Source organism: Chironomus tepperi, unplaced genomic scaffold (assembly GCF_022539635.2).
Source record: "Chironomus tepperi strain 1889 unplaced genomic scaffold, CSIRO-AGI_Ctep_v1 contig_128, whole genome shotgun sequence".
Classification (NCBI taxonomy): domain Eukaryota; kingdom Metazoa; phylum Arthropoda; class Insecta; order Diptera; family Chironomidae; genus Chironomus; species Chironomus tepperi.
The window spans coordinates 2,178,396-2,187,702 of NW_027226250.1; the positions used below are offsets into that span (position 1 = coordinate 2,178,396).

The 9,307-nt window shown below is 30.4% G+C and overlaps 1 long non-coding RNA gene across 1 annotated transcript; it reads right to left on the reverse strand.

Annotated features, from left to right (window-relative positions):
- Positions 1 to 1,421: 1,421 nt before the first annotated feature.
- LOC139087619 (uncharacterized) lies at positions 1,422 to 7,848 on the reverse strand. The gene is made up of 2 exons (XR_011544145.1): positions 1,811 to 7,848; positions 1,422 to 1,715 (listed from the first exon to the last, which is right to left on the reverse strand). It is a non-coding gene; the product is annotated as an uncharacterized lncRNA (long non-coding RNA).
- Positions 7,849 to 9,307: the final 1,459 nt, after the last annotated feature.

Here is a 9,307-nt window from a genome sequence, read left to right on the forward strand (position 1 = left end):
ACTTGATATTTCGCATGGAAAAATAAATCAAACCTTTTTGGGCTCATACAAAACTTCTAAAATAATTAAAAAAATAAATATTTTACGCGGTTAACAATTAAATTTTTTGAAATAACAAAAAGAAATTTTCAATTTACAAAATTAATCAGGTGAAAAAAATTAATTACCAAAGTTATTAAAAGGCATTTTTTTCACCTTCTACAAGGAAAATCAATGAAATTTATCCACGAATGTGGGAGTTGGGGAAACAAAAGTTTGAATTTGCTTAATGACAGCACCCTTTTTTTGCTTATTGTTTTTCCCAAAAAAAATTTCACTTTTCTAAAATAAATTCTGAATTTTTTTCTAAAAACAATAGAATCTCCCCAGTTTCATTCATTTACGAGCTGAAAAAATATATTTTGAGTGGTGTAAGGAAGTAAAATAAATGGAGAAAAATTAATAAAGACCAATAATAAAGGTCATTAAACAATATATATTCCATTCAATTAAACAGCCGAAAATGGCATTTAAAAACATTAAGATGATTATGCGAATGGCCATGGAAGCTATGTGAAGAAAAAAATGTAAGGGAACATAAAGAATTTTTCGACATAGAGGCTTGGAAGCATTGAAATCGTAGAGCGTAAAGTTTCAATTAAAATTTTCTATGAGAAACCAAAAAAAATATAGAAAAATTTTATGACGGCACTTTTTATGGCCACAATGCGCGGCTTTAATGTTCTTCTTTTTGTTTCGTGGGACGATAACCGTAGTGGAAATGAAAGAAAAATTTCGGAGAACAATGGCTGGTTGGAAAGTAAGTAAGTTTATGTGTGAAAAGTGCGTATTTTTAAAAGAAGAACTAACAAACTTTGATCCCGGAACGACACAAATGAAGAAGGCTATGTCAAAGAACTTTAAAGCTTCACTAAATTTCTCATAAGGGGAAGTTATAAGAAGAATTAATAATTTTAGCCTAGAATTAAAAATGCCGGGGTTTGCCGCTTAACATTCTAACTTGCGCAGGATGAGAAATTTTGCAGACGAAACCTTCTGCAGATGCCCCCTGCGAGGTGGAAGGGTCACTAGCAGAATCCGCAATTTGGATTCCAGGGGTCTTTTCACCTCCCATTGTACAAGTTCCTGAACAAGGAGTCGTTCACTTATTACGGTCGTATTTTATGGTGGAGGAGGTCTAAAAATTCGTGTTTTAGCAAAACGCAATAAGTGAGCGGTCAACAACTTATTCAGAAAAATGAATTTTTTGCTCACCAAAATGAACATCCTGTTCCTCAAGCATTCCAAAAATAATGAAAATTTCATAAATAAATACATTAATGGGGTGCGAGAAGTGCCTCTCATTCACTCATCTCGCTGAAAAAAGGATAATTTGGTTTAATTTTGCGGAATTAGGAAATGGAGATTTAAAACAAATTTCCTTATTTTTTCTTCATTCATAGAATTCATTTTTTATTCTTTATTTATGTCGCATTTACAATAACAATAATAATAAGTAAGAGTAAAGGAAGGAAGTATAAAAAAAAATTGGGGAAAGAGGTTGTCAGGGTTCAGAGTACAAAAAAATATTACTTAAATATTTACAATACAAAAAAGTATTAAAAAGTGTACATCTTAAGAGTTTTTGATGAGTGTAAAGCGATGACGGCAGTCGCCTCTAATTTAGAGACCCAACTTTTTTAATGTTTTCAGATCTACTTCTGAGCCATAATAATCTAAATTGAAAAGAGAGTAAATGAAAGAATAATAAATTAGAAAAAAATGAAAAATTTATTAGAATAGAGTAAGAAAAAAAAAGTTAAATACATACCCTCGCTGTTGTTGCATATCAAGAAGATGTTCAAAGGTTGAGTTTGTGTGGATTTATGTTGACGATGAGAATGAAAAGAAAGTAAAAAGTTTTTTTCATTAGTCAAGGAAAGAATTTTTTTTTTAGAAAAAAGGTGAAATGGAAATTATTCAAGTTAATCTCGTGTAAAAGAAACAAGCGGACAGGCTCACGTTGTAAACAGTAAACGTCCAACTGTGTCGATTCTAAGAAAATAAAATTGAGATTTTTTTAACTTGACTGGCAAAATGGGTTTATGGTCGAATTTGCACGTGGATTCTGATTAAAATCTTGAAAGAGTAACCAGCAGGAAATTAAAATAAAAGAAAATGTGGTTAATGGGTTGTTTGAATTTCCAAAATGAAACATTGAAGCACTTCTCATAATAGATGGAGGTTTTAAATTATCATTTTTACTAAGGTACCGTTCACTTCTTTCTTACGTTCAAGTGAGGGGGAGGGTTAACGAGGGGTAGGTTTCATTTAAAAATCCGAGGATTCATTTGTTCAATTTTAAACATTTTCGGAATCCGCAAGAGAAATGCAAACGGTCATTAAACCCACTACCCGCAAACGACCGGCAAACCTTCAACCAGCTAACGACCAAAAGCTCCAAAAGCTACTTGACATAGAAGAGTAATGAAAGGATGCAATCCTAGTGTGTGGACATATAATTTACTTAAACTTGGTGATAAAGCTAGCCACGTAGAAAGCTTTTTGTTGATATCTAAGCTCCAAATAGTAGCATGTTTACCGAGTCTAAAGCTTCAATTCAAATTTCCTAAAACATCGCCGGTAATAAATGAAGCCTTTTTATTCCATTATATATTTATTCCCAAATGTCCTTGAAATTATTCCCCAATATTGACCTTTGATCAGTAAATTTTAAATATTTTTACGCTCGTGTGACTTTCAATTTGATTCCGAAGCTGTAAACTGTTGAAAAACTTTCTCCCATATTATGTACTTTATACTTCAATAATGCATGCTTCAGTTCTCTTTTCACTTCAATACAAATAATCATAATTGAAAACGGCAGAGCAACAAAACAAACAATCGAAAAATTGGTTTCATTTAATATTATTAAAGGACATTCAAGTAATGTCCATGAATGAATAATGTAAGGTCAATGTTGCTGTATATTGCAGATAAAATTGATTCGGTCAGTAAGTAGTCAGAAGTAGCCGTCCTTAAATAATTTATGAATTCATATTCAACTTTAGGTAAAGTCGTAGAGGGAATGACATTTTGGTATAAATAAATTCAATGAAATTTCTATTACATTATTGTTATGGTTGTATTATTGGAAATAGAACCCATTGTTGTTATTTGTACTTAATCTTTCTATATTAATTTAGTTGATGGAATTATTTGTGTGTATTTTTAGTGTATTAGGTGTGGGTTTGGATTTAAGCATTTGTTAGATTGTTAAGTCATTATTAAATTGTTGAAATTTATAATTTTACTCTAATTTGGAATTTGAAATTAGTTTCAATAAGTGGCATTGTCAAATATTCAATAAATATTTTTAGGAGGTTGTTCAGTTATTATGTTTGCTTTTTGGTTACCACTATTTGTGAATTTTTAATAGATTTTATGTATGCACATTGTATCTCGAAACCATTAAATTGTTCATTGAACGATTCTTCAAAAACCATTTATTTAACAAACTAACTTCACTTCAATATCATACGTTCAATATCAACAATAAGAACCACCAAAAGCTGAAAAATTTATTTTCCTCAATTCATCTTAACTTATCGCAGTGCAAATAAAATTGCATACAATGTCGACTCTTACTTAACATTTCTCGAAGAGCCAAACCAAACATTTTCATTCTAAGAACAGCAGCAGCAATAAGAAACTTTTTAAACAGAAATGAAAACCTTAAATAAACAGCATACAGTCCTTGAGGCATCTTCAAAACAAAAAAAAAACCTTTCACATAAGTATTTCCAACTTTCTTCCACATACGAGTGTATTTAAACCTTGCATGTAACTAGCTTTCAAAGATAAGAGGAAGAAAAATAGTATAGAGTAATGCATTGTTACTTAACATCTACACACAAACACCTTTTATAAACAGCAACAATAAGAAATGTCACAATTTTCTTTTTTTTTATTCTTTATTTGAAAATTGCAAAAGAGAAAAAGATGAAAAAAAGGAAATAGAAGTGCTAAAAGTTTTTAATTCTCGCTCTTCAATAAAAAATTATATTTGTAGCTGGAGTTTTAAGGAATATGAAGTGGCTAAATAGATTACACATTGACCAAGTCAAATATTTAGTGAAATTGTATCAATAGATTTAATTGGAAGGCTTTGAAAAGTGCTGCCAGATTTTATCTAATTTTGATGCACTTTTTCCATTTGACCGATCTAATTACGATGCTCGGTTTGTGTTCGGTGCAGTTTTTAGGTCTTTGGCACAGAATATGCTAAGTAAACAAGGAATATACTAGTATTTTGATGGATTTTCTTTGGAAATCTTACGAATTCGAATTTTAACTGAGTATATTGCAGATCTCTTATGACATACTCATGTCCTGGCAATGCGCAGAGCTTGAATGCAGCTCAAATTCCATTATAAACTGTAGTAGGTGCCTTCAGCTCATAAGGCAAACTCAAGTATTTAATGTAGATGATCATAATGTATAGAAACTGAATCTAAGCTTACAATCGAGCTTGATTTGCGACCTATGTACTTAAGATAACAATTTAGCCATTTATAAATGCGCTTTGGCAAGTATCTTAACAAAAAATTCTCAATCCTTTGCAATTTCATTTTTTCTTCCTGAATTTTCGCTCATTCTTGTTTAATTTTTATCCTCTTTTTTGTCTGTTGCATTTCATCTTCTCACAACAAGATTGTGAAAATGTTTTTAAACGTTTTAGAGCGCAACATACGTACAAGAATAAGAGGAAATAAATATAACACACATAACACAAAAAAAAGTTTTTCTTGTAAAAAAAAACTGCAGCATACAAAAATTTCTCTCGTTGTCATCATCTTCAGCGAAAATGAACTTTGTATTATTCTTTTATCTTCATCCATTCTGCTCCTTTTGTTCGTATGATTGTCAAAGTTGTCATAAAACAAAAAAAAAAGAAAGAGAGAACAAGAACGGCAACAGCAGCAAATGGTTAAAGAAATATTGTGAAGAATGAACACAACACAAAGCTGAAGTAAGAAACTGGAAGAAGCAGGACATGAAAAATGAATTGCAATAATAGGTAGAAATATAATTTGATGATGATCAAGCTTATATTATTCTATGATAGAGATAAGCATAGAAAAAAATGAATGTATCATGCTTATTTTACTTTTATCGCTCTCAATATTTTTTATTCATTCTATTGCTACCCTCTGACATCGCTTCTGCCGATGTTATTTATTCATAACGCTTTTCTTTAGTTTTGTTCAGTTATCTATCTATAAAGTATGAATGTGTATTATACATACATATTTATTTATTATTATAAATGGATACATACCACCACTATGTATAATGTTAGTGGTTAAATAATAAAGAAAAGAAGATGAAATAGGGAGTCTAAAGAAAGGATTTGTTTTTGTGTGGCTAAACTGACAAAAAAGTTTATTAAAGGGCTGGTGATATTTATGAAAATTATAATTTCTGCTAAGCATCATTTATGTTTAACAATGTATCGTGGTGAGTTTTTGATGAAAATCTTAAATATTGTTATTCGATTAGCAGAGGTGTTTTAGGGGGGAAGGACTGAGGTGGATGTTAAAACTCAATGTATTATTGGGCAATAAATGTATTGTTGGAATTTAGAACGTCTAAAAGCAAACTTAGAAACAACTATTCCATTTTTATGGATTCATTATCCATGCTTAGGCCGTCCATCTGTTGTATTTTTGCAGGAACGGGACAGTTCTTCTCACTTTTGCTGATGTGTCCCTACAAAGCCAAAAAGTACCTCGATATTCGTCGAAAATCATTTGTTCACCCAATGACCATACTTTAATCATGTTGAACTATTTTTGATCATAATTTGATCGGCACGAGTTTTTTAAATGGCAACGAGATAGCTACCACATGGCTTCCAAGCGGCAATTTTTGCCATATTTTCCATGAAAATAGTCATTTGAACGTCATGTGGCAGCCAATTGGTTGTCATGAATCATTCATATCGATCTGGTAAATAGCATAAATAAATTATTTTCCTGATTCCGTAAATAGAATCAAAAAATGAAAACAATAGATTTTTCATAGAACAACTCAAATATTAAATTCAATGAATCACTAGAGCTTCCATTTTAATCCCACAGTTACAGCTCCCAAATCTTGTAAAGACTAAAGCACTCGACAGCAAATGAGAAAGCATATGAATGAATAGAATAGATTGACGCCGTATGTTTGATAAGCCATAGATGAATATTGCCTCAATTTATTAAATACATATTTTTTCTCATTCATTCATAAATAAATGTATATGTGAACAATTGAGAGAACATGAAAAGGCGATAAAACAAAGCAATTTTTCTTTTTTTTTCTCTCCTCTTCCTTCCTTTCATTTTTATGCTTTTTCATTTTTGCCTTTGTACAGCTTATGGAATGAAAAAAAAAAGAAAATTATTTTTTGGTCTCATTTTTTTCTTTAGAAATAAAATGTGAAAAGAACAAAGATGAAAAGGAATTGCACGAAAAAAATACAACAAATTTTAAATCAAATAAATAAAAAGCAACACAGAAACAAGGAGAGAGCTCATGAACTTTTTCCGTTGTTATTAAATTAATCCGCTTTAAGGGGCATAAAAGCATTTTTCTGTGTTTCTAGATGAAAATGGTAGAAAAAATGACGAGTTAAGGAGATTAAAAAAATTTTAAATGGCTTTTGTGACGCACTTTTAAGGTACTTATCTAAGCCTTTTGGTGGTTTAATGAGTTTTGTGATGGATTAAATTATTTTAGAAACTGAATATGGATGGTGGAAATTTAAATGAAGGGATTACTTTATAACATGTCAGGTAATATTCAACAAAGAATTGAAATTTTCATAAAATCATTATTTTGTAGTCGATTATTTTCAAAAGCAATCTGGCGATGTGACTTTGTCATTGGGCCAGATTCTATGAAATTCGATCTTATATCAGAGTTAAGTCTGTATGGGACTGCATTTTTGGTCATTTGTTTGTCATTTGCGTTCCGGGTTTTTATTAATTATGAATTGTGCTTTTCGGGTAAGATATGAATCCTTTTCAAAAGCAACACACAGATTGCCACTCTGATTTCGTATTTTCATACGATATCCCGACTGACTGATATTTTAATGTAAATCCAAGTAAATTTACACCTATTCAGACATTCAATAAAGCATTTTGTAAGCAATATTTTACACGAGGATTAAAGATTTCTATAGTATAATAAAAAGTTTTACATAAACAATCTATCTCAGTGTTGGGCAACTTCTGTGCCGCGCCAAACAAGAGTACTGCTAAATTTTTTTGGAAATGTCATCAGCCGAATGTTGTGTGCGGTTTCAATCGAAGCTTGCCAAGGTGTACCACGAAAGATATAAGCTTGTCCACGACTGATCTATCTAAAATTATAAATAGATACAGCATCGTAAGACCCCATGCAGTTTTGCTTCAAATTTATTGCATCCTGATAAATAATTCTAAATTTAACAAAGCTTAGCATTGAGATAAAAATAAATTTCATTGCTTTAAATTTGAAAAGTATTTTTAGTAATGTACATACACAATGTCATCCATAGAATTTCAGCCCTATGTTATATCAAATTTCCAAAAGTATTTTAATAATTTCAATGTTTAACTCCCTCAGATATGATACAAACTTTTCCTAAACAAACTCAGACATCAGACAGTATGACAAACAAACACTCTTCAACCCTCATGCATTTAAGCATAAGCTCTATGGAAATGAAAATTATAAAAGTCAGAAGATTTAAATTGTTTTTTATTATAGTTTTCTTTTATTTAATTTTCTTAGTCTTACTATGTTTCACTTTTAAAAATTTATTATGGAAATGAAGTGATGTAAATTTCACAGAAAGAAAACTTTTTTGATGGGATTATAACTTTTTTAAAATCACTTAAATTTGTATAATTTTTTTGAAATTGACGTGCATAATTTATATATATGCATGAAAAAACTTCTAGATTTTAAGGATAATTATTTTTGTTGTTGAGTGTAATTAAGTAAATTAAATTTACTGTGAAATTTGAAGAAATGTGCATAGATCATCATTATTGATTTATTTACTGATTTTTAGAAACAAACAATGAAAGTGCTTAGGTTTATTTCTTAGTTTTTTAACAGTTAGATGAAATTGTAGTTAAGTTTTGATGAGTATAGTACAAGATTAAGGAAAATGTCAATGCTGAGAAAGAAACTTGAGATTGAGGAAAATGTCGATGATGGGACAGAAACATAAGTTTGTAACACCGCCCTTGGTTGGAACCCGCAAATTAAAAAACGTCCTGAAGCTCCAAAAGCTTATGAACATTGATGAAGGAATGACAGCTTAGCATGCAGACAGATAATTTGCACAAACTAGGTGACAAAGCCAGAAACTGAGTCTGATGGATAAAAGCTTTTTGTTGTAACTTAAGTTTCACGTAGGAACATGGGTTCAATAAGTAAGTTTAAGATAGAGATTGTTGCGGATTTTATTTGTGTTGTAGTAGTAATCATATTTATGGTAAAATCTAACAAAAATGACATATTGATATACTGAGCACGTTGAGTCAAATTTTTCCTTTTTTATTTATTCATTTTTTCCACTTATAACGTCCTAAATGTTAAAAAGTGAAAATGTCTACTATACGGTGTAGCAAAGTTGTATAAATTTATCATGCATGATATTTAGTCATAACCAATTTTTAATCAGATTTTTTTAATTTAAGGTATATTAACCCGGAAAGCACATGACGTATAAATGACTAAAAATTCGAACCAAGGCCAATTTCACTATGATCCGAGACTTGATTTAATCAAATCTCCCCTGGAGACAGAATTACGATAACTTTGGACCAAATTTTCGACAATTTCAACTCCGTTTACCTTCCGGGTAAGAATAAAAAAGAGCAATTAAGCTTTAAACTGCCAAAAAAGCAAACTGTTAATAAAAATTCCATCAAAAATTATTTAACGTATCATAAAGTTTCTTATCATTCAAATTGCAACCATACACTCATCTCAATTCCTAGCAGGTATAGAGCGTACTTTCAGAGTAAGCTCACAAGCATGCTTATCTTGTATATTTAAGACAAGCAAGTTATCGAGAGCATGATTTTTGCCTGTTAAGGAATCAAACAAAATTTGACAAAAATTATAAACATTATTAAGGAGTTGATTAAATGTATAGGCAAAGAGAACCCTCAAAACGATTTGAGCATAAAAAATCACAATAAAAAAAGTGTGTAATAATTTTTTATCCAACTTTATTTTTATTCTCTTTCTTTCTTTTTCATGTGGAATGGATGATAAA